At 42.5% G+C, this 15,580-nt stretch overlaps 1 long non-coding RNA gene across 5 annotated transcripts in view; it reads left to right on the top strand.

Annotated features, from left to right (window-relative positions):
* The window catches only part of LOC307210877, a 63,530-nt gene that overhangs the window by 43,078 nt on the left and 4,872 nt on the right, over positions 1-15,580 (top strand). For 4 of the 5 annotated variants that reach the window (XR_013836190.1, XR_013836192.1, XR_013836193.1 and 1 more), the window contains one exon: positions 15,169-15,248. This is a non-coding gene — a long non-coding RNA (uncharacterized lncRNA). Of the gene's footprint in view, positions 1-13,844; positions 13,959-15,168; positions 15,249-15,580 lie in introns of all 5 variants that reach the window. The other variant, XR_013836191.1, reaches the window with a different exon arrangement.

Genomic DNA, 15,580 nt, shown 5'->3' with positions numbered 1-15,580 from the left:
TAAATGACGTTTCTGTGCACTGCTCTGGTTCGCCAGAAGCGGCTTAGTCATGCTGGCCACATGACCCGGGAGCTGTCTGCGGACAAATGCTGGCTCCCTCGGCCCATAGAGCGAGATGAGCGCTGCAACCCCAGAGTCGGTCATGACTGGACCTAATGGTCAGGGGTACCTTTACCTTTATCTATTAAATTTATTGGACCCCGTTTTCAGATTCTTTGTCTCCAGTTTGTTACAAGCCTCTTCACTACTCCGTTGCAGTCCTGTCTGAAAAGATAGGCAGTGCAGCACCCACATGCTCAAGCTTTTTCCTCCCACTAAAGAGAGCAAAAAGTGCTCTGTGCTTTTGAAGAATTTCATTTTCTCCAAGTGCAATTATGCCCTGAATGACTGAGCATAAAACAGGAATTCGCAGGGGAGTTCGCAGGGGAGTTTTTAAGAGGTAGCTGCTATTTGACATGCTGAGAAAAGTATTACTTTCTGACTAGTCTGTTAATCCAGCAGTTTAGCTGTTGGAATATTTTGTGATGCAACTTTGGTAATTTCATTAAACGGCTTATGTAGCCAGGCATTATGTGAAAAGTCTAATGCCACTCATTTAGGTCATTTGGACAGACAAGTATAGAAAATTAGGTCCATAGGCATTCCCCAAATCATATAGCAATACAGAAGCAAGCATGTGATTATACAGTAGAGGCTGTAGTGACATCTGCTCTTAACACTTCAGTCTTACTTTGCAGCCCTTGTATACCTGTACAGGGTTTTTGGCTCTCTCTCTGTAACTAACTGCATATTGAGTGTCTGCAACTGCATTACAAACCTTTTACCCATTGTTTAAATTAATGCTGCATCCTATACACATTTACTTGGGAGTAACTCTCATTGACCTCAGTAGGATTGGTTTCTGGGTAGACATGCAGGATTGTGCTAAATGATCAGGATTGTGTAAATGATAGAAGCATATCCTTATCAATCAGTAGTCAGGCTGAGAATGTATTTGTGGGATTTGTTAGATGTTTGTAGGTGGAAAGAGCCACTCTTAAGACATACTAGATGCTGTACCAGTTCTCAGTGAAGAAACAGTACAAGTCACAGCCAGTCATTTCAGAAGGCAATCAGCTATAGACACTTCCTGGTTTATTTAGGACAGGTTTTATTAGTTGTCAGGAATAAACAAGGGCACAATCAGCTGGCAAGTACTTGCATGGAAGCCAAATTAAAACAAACTGCTTGTACTGGGTTGTGCATTCAGTGTTTCATTTTCCACAATGTTTTGGTCTAATTTACAATGGTTCTAACTCGATAATCACTGGCTACAGCTGAGCAGTAGTCATAACTAAGTAGTTGCGTTCGTTGTGGAACACCCTCTCCATCGCCCAATTTCCGCTTAGACAGTGCACCTAGCCAGTTCAGTTGGTGCATGTTGCTTATTAGAGATTGTATTCAGCAACATGCACAGAAGATTCTATTCTGCTGAATTGAATCAATTTGCAGCTTATGCACATTAAAACTTAAATATACAATGTAAGATCAAATATGGAATTTAAAATCTGAAATTTAACTATAATGCATTTTTTTCTACACAATACAGTGGTACCTCGAGTTACAGATGCTTCAGGTTACAGACGCTTCAAGTTACAGACTATGCTAACCCAGATATAGTACCTCAGGTTGAGAACTTTGCTTCAGGATGAGAACAGAAATTGTGTGGCGGCGGTGCGGCGGCAGCAGGAGGCCCCATTAGCTAAAGTGGTACCTCAGGTTAAGAACAGTTTCAGGTTAAGAATGGACCTCCAGAACGAATTAAGTTCTTAACCCGAGGTACCACTGTATTTGATTAGTGAACTGCACCACAAAATTCAGAGAGGTGTGAAATTTGAAGGATGGATGCATTGAGGTTTGCATATTGTTTTGAGGAAATGCAAATTAGATAGATTTGCATTAAAATAAGAATGCAACAAATTTATCCCCATTCACAAGTAGGGAAAGACTCTTCCTGCCCCTCTTTGCCCCTGATCTGTCACAAACTGTACTCATGCAATACATGAACAGCCTTTTTGTCTCTTCTCTTAAAAGTGCTTTATTGAGAACCAATGTTAATTCTAAACAACAGGTGAGTTCCCACGGGGGAGGAAAGAAAGGGAAAGTCCAACTTAAGCCAGCAGATGTCCGCTGCGCAAGTGGGGTACTGCAGTTGGCTATCAAGCAACATCAAGAACATCCCATGGTACAGATATCACAAGTGTTACATAGAAGAAAAACAAGGTGAAAGGAGCTAAACTCGAATAATGAGCTTTATTCATAATACAGTAATACCTCGGGTTAAGAACTTAATTCGTTCTGGAGGCCCGTTCCTAACCTGAAACTGTTCTTAACCTGAGGTACCACTTTAGCTAATGGGGCCTCCCGCTGCTGCCGCGCCGCCGGAGCACGATTTCTGTTCTCATCCTGAAGCAAAGTTCTTAACCCGAGGTACTATTTCTGGGTTAGCGGAGTCTGTAACCTGAAGCGTATGTAACCTGAAGTGTCTGTAACCCGAGGTACCACTGTACATTCAGATAACCATGACTCAAGGGATACTCAGGGATACTCATCAAATACTCGCATAATTCTTAGCTGTCATGATGGTCACCAGGGTGGGGTGGGGTGGGGTCCTCCATGCATGCATCCTGCTGCCATCAATTGTGCAGTCGGGGTGGGAGGTGCAAGAGGGCTTTCTCTATGTCAGCACACCTATCTGGACAGCTCCCTACCTTCTGCTACCACCTGATGCCCTCTGTTTCAGCAGGACTTTATCTGCTGCTTGTTCGATTATGTCTTTGTGATTGTACTTTCAGCATATTTCGTTAGGCTTCTTGAGTCATTTGAGTCGAGCTAGAAGGGCAAAAGTGCCCTCCTCTTGCTGTTACTGTCGCTGATCTCAAAGTTTCAGCCTCCTCTTGATGTAGAGAACAATTCATTCCTTTTTCTTCAGCTTTTATTGCATTTTTTTTGATGTTTTGCAAGCAGTGTTCTGTCTTTTGCAGTATCTATATCTATAGATAAACATATAGTTTTTGAAATGCTACTGTTGTAATAATGTTGATGTAATTCAGATTTCAGGGTTCAATGTGTTGAAATATCACATTGAGAGATGGATCACTCTCTTACTACATCACTACCACTGAGGAGAAACTCGCCTTTAGCTGCTTTGCAATACAGTGGTAGCCATTTCTTGTCTTAACAGCTTTGTACATTCTCTCCTGTACCATTGTGAGGCCTTTTGTTGAAGACAGAGCATCAGTTTGAAGTGTGGGTGGGGAGTAGATTTGGAACATGTTGCCTGCACCCAGAGGCATTTGTTTTCAGGGTAGAGGATGTGCAATTCAGGCCACTGGCGGGCCAAACTGAGAATGTCTGACTGCCTTAACCCAGAGCCCCCGGGTTGTAGCTGTCTTTGGGGCCAGGCCTCTCATTCACCCTATTTGCAATCTCTTTCTCAAGTTTTTTGGCCTCTGCCCCTTTCCTCGGAGCGGAACAGCTTCTTGTTTTGTTTTGCCTTATTTTGGCAAGTCCTTCTGTGTAGGCTTATGTGCATTTCCAGTTTTCCAATAAAAAGGCTAATGTGCTCAGTTATATTTTAAACCTTTTGGGGAGTCTGGGGTGGGAAGGAGACAAGAAGCACTATTGTCATGCAGGAATTTCATGATGTAGATTGTTTGGTTGCATGTCCTCCTCATTCTCCGCTACCGCCTCTCACCAGTTACATAACAAGTCGTGTTCTCGGCTTGTTGTGAAGAATTTTGTGTCCACAGAGAGGCACATGGAGGACCAGAATGTGCAGCAACATGGTAAACAACAGCTGCAGGGGCTCTGTGGCATGCATTGATTTTGGACTCAAGTACCGAAAGACTGTATTACTTCTAGGAAGAGAAAATTTGAGGAGTGGGTGGGCTTTGTCTAAGGTGAGCATAAAACTTGGGGAGAATTGGTGAGGTTGATTAAGTATATTGATTTTTACCTTGCAGAAATATTCATATGTTTTGAGATGCTTCTATATAAAAGGGGACTTATTCAACTACACCGTACTACATTGTAAAATGTAGGCTATAGATCTGCTGGGTCTTTCGGAATCCATCCTTAACTAGTCTAAGAGTATAAACCCAAGTCCATGCTTTATACATTGTAGAACATGAAATTGCACAATGAACCCTAAATGGTGGTGTGTGCAAGATAAAAACAAATTTAATAAATTTGCTGAATGTAGAGCATTTCTACCCAGAAAAGTAGCATTATTTCCCCATTTAAATTTGTTGGCATGAATGAATAATGTTTGGTAATTCATGCTCTGGTAACTTCCAGGTTGTTGTTGTTGTTGTTGTTATTTAGTCGCTTAGTCATGTCCGACTCTTCGTGACCCCATGGACCAGAGCACGCCAGGCACTCCTGTCTTCCACTGCCTCCCGCAGTTTGGTCAAACTCATGCTGATAGCTTCAAGAACACTGTCCAACCATCTCTTCCTCTGTTGTCCCCTTCTCCTTGTGCCCTCCATCTTTCCCAACATCAGGGTCTTTTCCAGGGAGTCTTCTCTTCTCATGAGGTGGCCAAAGTATTGGAACCTCAGTTTCAGGATCTGTCCTTCCAGTGAGCACTCAGGGCTGATTTCCTTAAGAATGGATAGGTTTGATCTTCTTGCAGTCCATGGGACTCTCAAGAGTCTCCTCCAGCACCATAATTCAAAAGCATAAATTCTTCAGCGATCAGCCTTCTTTATGGTCCAGCTCTCACTTCCATACATCACTACTGGGAAAACCATAGCTTTAACTATACGGACCTTTGTTGGCAAGGTGATGTCTCTGCTTTTTAAGATGCTGTCTAGGTTTGTCATTGGTTTCCTTCCAAGAAGCAGGCATCTTTGGTTAGGCTACTCTAATGGGGCCACATTTGCAGGTTGTCCACAACATGGCTGCTAAGTGCAAGCACACATTTTGTCAGTGTTGAAATCACTGCACTACCCTCCTAGTCCATTTTATTTTAAAGTTTTCTAAGCTGTCTTATTGGACAGCATCATTTCTAGTCAGCTTAAAGGTAAAGGGGCTCCTGACCATTAGGTCCAGTCGTGACCGACTCTGGGGTTGCGGTGCTCATCTCGCTCTATTGGCCGAGGGAGCTGGCGTTTGTCCGCAGACAGCTCCCGGGTCATGTGGCCAGCATGACTAAGCCGCTTCTAGCAAACCAGAGCAGTGCACGGAAACGCCGTTTACCTTCCTGCTGGAGCGGTACCTATTTATCTACTTGCACTTTGACGTGCTTTCGAACTGCTAGGTTGGCAGGAGCTGGGACCGAGCAATGGGAGCTCACCCCGTTGTGGGGATTCAAACCGCCGACCTTCTGATCGGCAATCCTAGGCTCTGTGGTTTAACCCACAGCATTCTAGGCAGCTTACAACATAATAAATACATTATATATTTGAGGAAAATATTGGTGCTTAACTTTAAAGCTCTATACATCTATTGGTACCTGAAGACTTGGTGATTTGAACATGAACCTACTCAGGGTAATATTTGAAGGCCATTGTCTAAGTGCCCCTGTCAGCTGAGAGGAGCTTTATTGGTTTTGGCATTCTGTTTATGGAAGAGTCGCCTCAGTTATCTTTCTGGCACTTTTAATTTCTAACACATAATGGAACTGTTTCAGTTAAGAACATAGGAAGCTGCCTTATAGTGAGTCAGACCTTAGGTCCACAAAGCTCCACACTGTCTACACTGACAGGCAGCAGCAGCCTTTCAGGGTTTCAGGCAGAGGTTTCTCCCTTCTCTGTCTGGAGAGGCCAGGGATTGAAGCAGTGATCTTTTACATACAAGCCACATGCTCTGCCACTGAACCACAACCCTTTCCCTTTAAGGGAACTGATGCTTTTATCCTGCTGTTTATTTGCTAATGTTGTATTTTTGAAATCGGTTGTATTTTTTCACTTTTCTTTTTTGGTAGATTTATGTAAGCCACCCTGAAAGAATTTTTGCATAGAATGAGGGGGTATGTACATATATAAAATAAATAAATCATGATCTGTATTCTGGTACACATTTAGCTCTGCAGCAATTAAAACCTGGAAAATCTATTAGTGTGAGCATTTCAAACTGAAGTTTACTGAATGACAACAATACTGGGTGCACGAAACATACTCTGCAAATAAATAGGCTTGTCCTAAAATCACAAAGTAGTCCAGCTGAGGGCTAACACACAAACGTTTATGCTGGAGGAGCTGCTGTAGCAACTGCACGTTGCATTTAGAGATTGTACCTTGACCTTTGGGGCATGTTGACTTTGTTAATATACCAGGTGGAGTGGTCAAGGACATGCCTTTTACACACTGTTGCAGAACTAGCTTAACTTTGTTCCTGGATCTGCTTCATCTTCCTCAATCGCAACTTTTCAGGCTGCTGTACACATCCCTACCACAAAATGAGAGACGGCTGGCACTTTATCATGTGCCACAAGTCTGGAGTAGATTAGAATCAACTTACTTGGACAATGTTTTTTTGGAAAAAATTGGATTCAGGCCCTGGAGGAAGGGATCAGCTGCTCTGAAGAGAATAAAAGATCAAGAACCTGGAGAGATTTCCAAGCCTGCCAGTGTTCAGTTTCCTGCCACTGGTCAGGCTTGTTCAGTTTATTTAGGACGCAGATGGGACAGTGACTAAGAACTCTCCATTAGCAATTTGTTCCTAAAACTTCTGGGTATTAAGAGGGACAACAGTTCTTATATTTTCAGGAAACTGAAGTGGCATTGTTAAATCAGGTTTCAGAGTGGTATAAGAGAACTTCTAGGTCCAGTGTGTTCATGGGTATGAAAAAACATACTTACACACCAAGGGAACTGTATAGGTTGGAAACTGTATGAGAAGGTTAAATGAAAAAGGGCAGATTCCTTGCCTTATAAGATATTCCATATCCTGGCTAGAGCTGGGTGATGCATTGGTAAATTGTCTGAAACGGGTTCAGATTCCAATACAGGTTTTTCAGCTGACAATACAGTATATTGTGGCAGCTTAAATTACCTGCAGATGGCAAAGGTGCAGATGGAGCCTAAGAAGGTTCTGGGCAAGCACCTTTTCAGGCTCACTCTGCAAGTCCCCACACAGCTCGCGTGAGCTGGAGCGATATGGAGGCTCACCCTGAGTGGTTTAACAAAGCCCCAATGCCCCTCTGGTTTGCGTGAGCTGGAGAAGCATTGGGGCTTGCTCAATAGTGCTGGGTGAAGAAGCAGCTAAGGTACATTCCAGACATCATGATGTATCAGCATATCGTGGTATTTAGCTATTGATACATCACAATGTTGACAACCAGATATCGCCCAGCCCTAATCCTGGTTTTTGCCAAACAGTGTATGCAGCTCAGTTTCCCTCCCCGAGACCATTCGTTTTCTATCTTCTGTCTGGCTACAGATGATTTAGGTGATAAATTTTAGAGGCAGCTGGATATTCAGTCACAAAGATTTCCGAACCTTGAGGAATTGCCACTCTACTTTATTTAGAAAAAGAACTCTTTTGTTTTCCTGGAATTGGGGAAGAAGTGAAGACAATGGTATAACTGGACTACTCATAATTTACTTGAAGCCAGGTCCTGGTAGTAACAGAGGATGGTATCGGTAAAATATAATAGAAAGATAATAAGGGAGTCTGACAGGTTGACAGGCATCATCTATTGTAAATGATTGAGATCAAAATGCTCTCCCAGCTCCCCCTTGATGAAAACAACTTTGAAGCAGGCAGGCAGAAAGTCATATTTAACCCATGAACCACACAGACAAAACAGTATCCAAGAATGTATGAACTGAAGATTCTTTGGCTCACTGCTGAAATACTGTATTCTGAAATATCAAGCTTTGCTGCCATGAATGAGTTTAAGCACTTAAATGTCCACCTGGCTGCATGACTGGATAAAATGAAGGATACCATTTAGGACTGTATACACGTGTTTAATGTTGCTGGATTATCACATTATGTGATAGCACATTATCTCAGTGGTGCTTAGCTAAATATATGAATGGCAGTGCATCTGAAGTGATGGCAGGTGATTTCTTTGTTGTTTTATATGTGGTGGTTTTTTCATCGATAACTTGACAGTACTCAAATGTTGAACACGTATGCAAGGATTCATCCCCAGGACACCAAACGTAGGACATAACAATGACAGTGGCAAAGCTGTATGCAGCAGGGCTGGACAACCTCTGGTCCTCTAAATTCTGTACTCTGGCTGCCATTAACTACAGCCACCCATGGCTAATTGTTAGGGTTTATGGAAGTTGTAGTTCATCAATATCTAGACCAGTGTTTTGTTTCCCAACCTTTGGTCTCTAGCTGTTTTCGGACAACATTTTCCACCACCCCTGACCACTGGTACTGCTAGCTAGGGATGATGGCAGTTGTAGTCCAAAAGCAGCTGGAGACCCAAGGTTGGGAAACACTGATCTAGACCTCCATAGGTTCCCCACTCCTAGGCTGTAGTAAAATAAAACTCCCAGAAAGCTTTAGAAAGCTTACCCCTCAATGAAAAGGGAGGCTAGAAGCCTTCATGATGAAAGTTCTCCATGCTCAGGAAGATGTTAACATGGGGAACACTTTCCAATATGCATCCCATATACATGCATCCTAAGGCGATGTAGCCCTATATGGGACATCTCCCACACTTGAATGTTTGAATTGGATATGACACCAAGATCTGACTGAGGAAATTATAAAGGACTTTTCATAAGTACAGCTGCAGTTGTACTTAATGCATTTCAGGCACTGCTCCTCTTTGGTTGAGTCTCACACCAATAATACTAGAACTGGGAAACAGCATGGGGTGGGTGGGCAATATAGATCATAGAATCATAGAACCATAGAATCATAGAGTTGGAAGAGACCACAAGGGCCATCGAGTCCAACCCCCTGCCAAGCAGGAAACACCATCAGAGCACTCCTGACATATGGTTGTCAAGCCTCTGCTTAAAAGACCTCCAAAGAAGGAGGCTCCACCACACTCCTTGGCAGCAAATTCCACTGTTGAACAGCTCTTACTGTCAGGAAGTTCTTCCTAATGTTTAGGTGGAATCTTTTTTCTTGTAGTTTGGAACCATTGCTCCGTGTCCGCTTCTCTGGAGCAGCAGAAAACAACCTTTCTCCCTCCTCTATGTGACATCCTTTTATATATTTGAACATGGCTATCATATCACCCCTTAACCTCCTCTTCTCCAGGCTAAACATGCCCAGCTCCCTTAGCCATTCCTCATAAGGCATCGTTTCCAGGCCTTTGACCATTTTGGCTGCCCTCCTCTGGACACGTTCCAGTTTGTCAGTGTCCTTCTTGAACTGTGGTGCCCAGAACTGGACACAGTACTCCAGGTGAGGTCTAACCAGAGCAGAATACAGTGGCACTATTACTTCCCTTGATCTAGATGCTATAGTCCTATTGATGCAGCCCAGAATTGCATTGGCTTTTTTAGCTGCCGCGTCACACTGTTGGCTCATGTCAAGTTTGTGGTCAACTAAGACTCCTAGATCCTTTTCACATGTACTGCTCTCAAGCCAGGTGTCACCCATCTTGTATTTGTGCCTCTCATTTTTTTTGCCCAAGTGCAATACTTTACATTTCTCCCTGTTAAAATTCATCTTGTTTGTTTTGGCCCAGTTCTCTAATCTGTCAAGGTCATTTTGAAGTGTGATCCTGTCCTCTGGGGTGTTAGCCACCCCTCCCAGTTTGGTGTCATCTGCAAATTTGATCAGGATGCCCTTGAGTCCATCATCCAAGTCGTTGATAAAGATGTTGAATAAGACAGGGCCCAAGACAGAACCCTGTGGCACCCCACTAGTCACTCTTCTCCAGGATGAAGAGGAACCATTGATGAGCACCCTTTGGGTTTGGTCAGTCAGCCAGTTACAAATCCACTGAGTGGTAGCATAGTCAAGTCCACATTTTACCAGCTTCTTTACAAGAATATCATGGGGCACCTTGTCAAATGCCTTGCTGAAATCAAGGTAGGCTACATCCACTGCGTTCCCTTCATCTACCAGGCTTGTAATTCTGTCAAAAAACGAGATCAGGTTAGTCTGACATGACTTATTTTTCAGAAATCCATGCTGACTATTGGTGATCACAGTATTCCTTTCTAGGTGCTCACAGACTGTTTGCTTAATGATCTGCTCCAGAATCTTCTCCGGTATTGATGTCAGACTGACTGGGCGGTTATTATTTGGGTCCTCTCTTTTCCCCTTTTTGAAAATAGGGACAACATTTGCCCTCCTCCAGTCTGCCGGGACTTCGCCTGTTCTCCAGGAATTCTCAAAGATGACTGCCAGTGGTTCTGAGATCACATCTGCCAGTTCTTTTAATACTCTTGGATGCAGTTCATCTGGCCCTGGAGACTTGAATACATCTAAACTAGCCAAGTATTCTTGTACTATCTCCTTAGTTATTCTGGGCTGTGCTTCCTCTGCTGAATCATTTGCTCCAAATTCTTCAGGTCGGGCATTGTTTTCTTTATCGGAGAAGACTGAGGCAAAGAAGGCATTGAGGAGTTCAGCTCTTTTTGTGTCCCCTGTTTGCATTTCACCATCTTCTCCTCTGAGTGATCCCACTGTTTCTTTGTTCTTCCTTTTGCTACAAACATACCCATAAAAGCCTTTTTTGTTGCTTTTAACCTCTCTAGCAAGCCTGAGTTCATTCTGTGCTTTAGCTTTTCTGACTTTGTGTCTACACGTGCTGGCTATTTGTTTGAATTCCTCTTTGGTGGTTTCCCCCCCTTTTCCATTTTTGTACACATCCTTTTTTAATCTTAACTCAGTTAAAAGTTCTTTAGATAGCCACCCTGGCTTCTTTAGGCACCTTCCATGTTTCCGTCTCATTGGTATTGCCTGAAGTTGTGCTTTTACTATCTCCCTCTTAACAAACTCCCAGCCATCATGAACTCCCTTTCCTTTTAGTATTACTGTCCATGGGATCTCACCCAGCACTTCCCTAAGTTTTATGAAGTCGGCTTTCTTAAAGTCAAGAAATTGAGTCCTAGTATGCTTGGCTGCTCCTTTCCGCTGTATAGTAAACTTCAGAAGAGCATGATCACTCGCGCCTAATGATCCTTCCACTTCTACCCCACTAACCAGGTCATCAACATTGGTTAGGACCAGATCTAAAATGACTGTTCCTCTTGTTGCTTCTCCCACTTTCTGGACAACGAAGTTGTCTGCAAGGCCAGTGAGGAATCTGTTTGACCTTATGCTCTTGGCTGAGTTTGACATCCAGCAAATATCCGGGTAATTGAAGTCCCCCATTACTACTATCTCCCTTCCTTTTGCATGCTTGGCAAAATGCTTGGCAAAGATGATGCTTGGCAAAGATGATGCAGCTCAGTTGTGGAGCTCCATAACTTGTCTAGGCCAGGGAAGATGATTAGGTCATTTGTTCTAAGTGCATACTTGGTTTAAAAAAAACATAAGAGTCCACTACTGCCGGATGTGGTTATCCTTATTTATGACAAAGTGGACATAAAGTTTTCCCCAGGGCAATTTATTGACCACAAAGAATCAGGACAAAAATTGAATGTCTCTATGCAGCAGCCGAAAGGTTTATTGTAAAAGTTTCTGGAGGAAGTGAAAAAGAAATGATTTTCTCATACATTTCTGATACTGCCAAATAAAAGGGACTCGAAGTTAATGTGTCTTGATGTTATCCATCTGGTACCAAGACCTTCTGGTGACATGGCTGGCTAAGGTGGTTCCTCAAGTACCTGCCACAATGAAAATGCAGCTCACTCATCAAGATCATTCAAATATGGGGAAATTCCCCTCCCCTGACACAGAATGGAATGTAGATAAGGTGTCAGCAGAGAGTGGGAGGAGAGAAGTCAGCTCGCTCAAGAAGCACAGGCAGCTTCGGAAAACAGGAGGGGTAGCTTTTCATCACTGGAAGAGGAGTTAATTAACCCCTGGAGCCCAAAGAACAGAAGTATGGGAAAGGTCTTAGGCAGAAAACAAACCCAGAAGTATAAGGGTCATAGGTTCAGGATATTCTGCAGAACCCGGAAACATTCCCCAGAAAGGTCAACTGACTCGTAAAGCAAATGCTCAGTTAGACATCCAAGGCTAATTGTTTGTATTGCAATAAATTTTCAAGCTAATTACGACTTGTGTGCTGTGTTATCAAGATGGCAGCCTCGGCTCCTGACAACTAGGTTGCCCCAGAGGTCATTCTTAGGAGGACAATCTCACAATGGCAGGTGGAAACTACCAATGGCTTCCTGATTCAGTTGTTAGCAATGCAACGTGGGACCAATTACATAGAAGTGACCCACACTGAGTATGAATCTGCTCTCTCCAGAGAATATTTATGCAAGAAACTAACTTCACTTTCAGTAAAGTGAAGTGATAATTCATATAAGTGTCATCACTATAAGCTATTTTAAACCTTAGACGGGAAAAGAAAATGTTCAGTGCTTTTGATATTTCATCAAATAAAGACCAAGGGAACTAGAAGATGCCATAGCTCACTACTCACCCACCAAGGTTTGGAAATAGACTGCTTGAAACCATGTGACAACAAGTGGTAGCTATGACAGGTCACATGCTTATACATCCGGAACTTTAAAAGCAACCTGATCTGCTATTTTGCCCCAATTCAGAATGTAATCCTTCTGTTTATTTATTTTAGTTTATTGGAGGTTCATTGCAGGGTCTTTCAATTGTAAAATTCCAAATACGGATGTTTCGGTATTATCTTCAAGCGCAGGTCAAAGTATGCAGCAGTGCTTTACAGCTGGTGTTTGTCTAAGGAAGGTGGAGCCATGTTCTGCACAGAAAAGTTGGAAGAAACTTACAAAAATAAAGCTTGGGCTGAAAAAATACAGAAAGTAGGAAAGCCATAATTTGTGCAATTATAAAACTAATAGTAAAAAGGATCTCAAGAAAATCTCTGGACCCAGATCTGTCAAACATGCAAGATGTTATGCAACTCCAGAAAAATAAGTTGATTCAAACCTTCTTGTATATATCTTAACACACCCACACAAGGTTGTGAATCAGCAAAGCAAAAGTGGTAGTTCATTCCTAATTAATGTAGCAATGTTTGCCAAGAGAGCTTCCCACAAAACAACATGTCAGACATCATACATGGTTTTTGTTCCTGTTGCCCCCTTGCTTTCCCAGTGTCCTTGCATGGCACTTTGCTTGCTGGGGCCACAAGTTGTCCTAAAATAAAGACCATCTGCCATAGGACGCTACTAGCTGTGCTGTTTGACATAATTAAAGAAAGATGTGTTTTAGGCCTGGTTCAGATGTAAAGCCTGGGGGAAAAAATTCTTAAGTAATTTTTATTTGCGTTTTTACATACAGTTCAAAAAGCGTAAGTAAAGCTTAAAAGGAGAAAAATGAGAACAAAACCAGGTCACAAAACAAATGTATTGCTCTGCTTTCCTTTGGACCACACCAACAAGGCCAGGGGGCGGGTCTTGTTGTCTGGGCAGCCCAGGACTTCCATACACACTGTCCAGGCTTGTGTCCCGGGGAGGGCACTTTATTGCTGCTAATGCAGCCGTTTGGGTGGAGGTGTACTCGTTGACTCACGAGACAGAAGATGCCAACATTTTAGACATGGAGGCTTTCCTCAATGCTCTGCAGGAGATACCCCAAAGAGGGAAGGTATTTGGCAGGAGGAAAATCAGCCTTGATGGGATGATGTTTGTATCACTCAGGTTGGCTGTCCGGCTCAGCCAAGAGGGCCGAGTGGAGTGATGCCTCTGCTCAATCCAGCCCCTACTCCCAAGTCTGGCATAAAGTGGGGGAGCAGGGAGTGGATTGCTCTGCTCTTCTCTAAAAAATAAATGTGATTGTAGGTAGATTCTTCTGACCAAACTGCGGGAGGCAGTGGAAGACAGGAGTGCCTGGCGTGCTCTGGTCCATGGGGTCACAAACAGTCGGACACGACTAAACGACTAAACAACAACAAGGTAGATTCTGCATTACTGTTCATATTTTAGGTTCATATTTTAAACAAGTAATAATTTTTAAAAGATTTAAAATAGTCCATTAAAACAACTCCCTATTGGCCCAGCCTGCATCTGCTAAATGCCAGCCTCAGATATGTTCCATCCACATAACACAATGTCAAAATACAGTCCTTTCTAAGTGACACTAAATCTAAATATTAGCCAAAATTATTTGGCAATCTATTTGCTAGCCACATAAATAAAGCTTTTATGTAATAATATCATGTAACGCAGGGAAAAGAATGCAAAGCAAAGAAGGATGATTCAACTAGGGCAAAGGTAAAAATGGTTGAAGTTCACCAAGTGAAAGTGGGGTTTAATATTTGCAAAAGGATCTAGAATAAATATGTTGTACTGCACCATCACACAGTGGCAGTTACAAAAATGGACTTTAACCATCTGTAATGTTCTCATATGGATGCAATATTAGGAATCATGCACATTGGTGGGTGGAACATGGCAATATATTGTTGTTGTTTAAGAATGTGGTTACAGAACTAGACTTTAGATCATATGGGAGCCAAATGTTTGGAAAGAAATGAACATCATGTGGCAGCAGGCCAGGTAGAAGGTGTGATAGTTATTCCTGGAATGAACAGGGATTTTTTAATTTTTTTTAAATTCCAGCTCAGCATTTCAACTTTCTGAAGTGACCATTTGGTAGCCATAAAGAGCCAAAACTCTTGCATGATAGCAGATATGAAAAATAATAACACTGTGTGCAGTCACTTGTATTCAGCCCAAGGACACTTAAAGATCAAATAAAGATAACTGCCTGGCTATGATGGGTTGTACGTATTGGAATGTTAATAATGAAATCACCATACTAACAAAGCATGAGAAAATTACATGCATAGATGGTGATGCTAAACTTTATCCTAAACCACTTCCCCCACATCTGTTAACTTTTTGTATTTAGTGTACTTTGATTCACAGATTTAGGATGCTGTAGGTCGGCTTACTGTGTTTCCAATTAATTACTGACAATCCTGTGCTTGAGATAGGAAGAGGAAATCGATTAGTATGACACACATAGTATAATGATGCACAGTTATTTTATTCCAGCTGGAAAATGGAGAGGGTGAAGCAAAATAAGTGAAATGTCATTGTAAATAATGTATTGATGTTGTCGCAGTAGCATGCTAAGCCAGTATCTGGGCCTATTTTGCAGGTCTTAGACCAGCACATGCACAATGACTTGGAGCTGAAGATGTGATCTGACAACAGGCTTTGCAACTGAAGAGATACAAGGTGATACAAACACTCTTTCTGTATTGTTATATCTGTAAAGTGCAATTTACACGAGATAAATTCAAACAAACTCATTAGCTTTTGCTCCTATAGCAATAATTTCACATATCCAGGTAGCACGTTTCCATTCTAACATTGTTGCTCCTAATTTGTGCTTCCTAATTAACACCTATGGGACATGGGTGGCGCTGTGGGTTAAACCACAGAGCCTAGGGCTTTCCAGTCGGAAGGTTGGCGGTTTGAATCCCTGCAACGGGGTGAGCTCCCGTTGCTCGCTCCCTGCTCCTGCCAACTTACCAGTTCAAAAGCACGTCAAAGTGCAATTAGATAGA

This window comes from Podarcis cretensis (genome assembly GCF_951804945.1).
Source record: "Podarcis cretensis genome assembly, chromosome: 1".
Lineage (NCBI taxonomy): Eukaryota > Metazoa > Chordata > Lepidosauria > Squamata > Lacertidae > Podarcis > Podarcis cretensis.
Note: the sequence above shows the minus strand (reverse complement) of the source record. Positions and strands in the feature narration are given on the sequence as shown.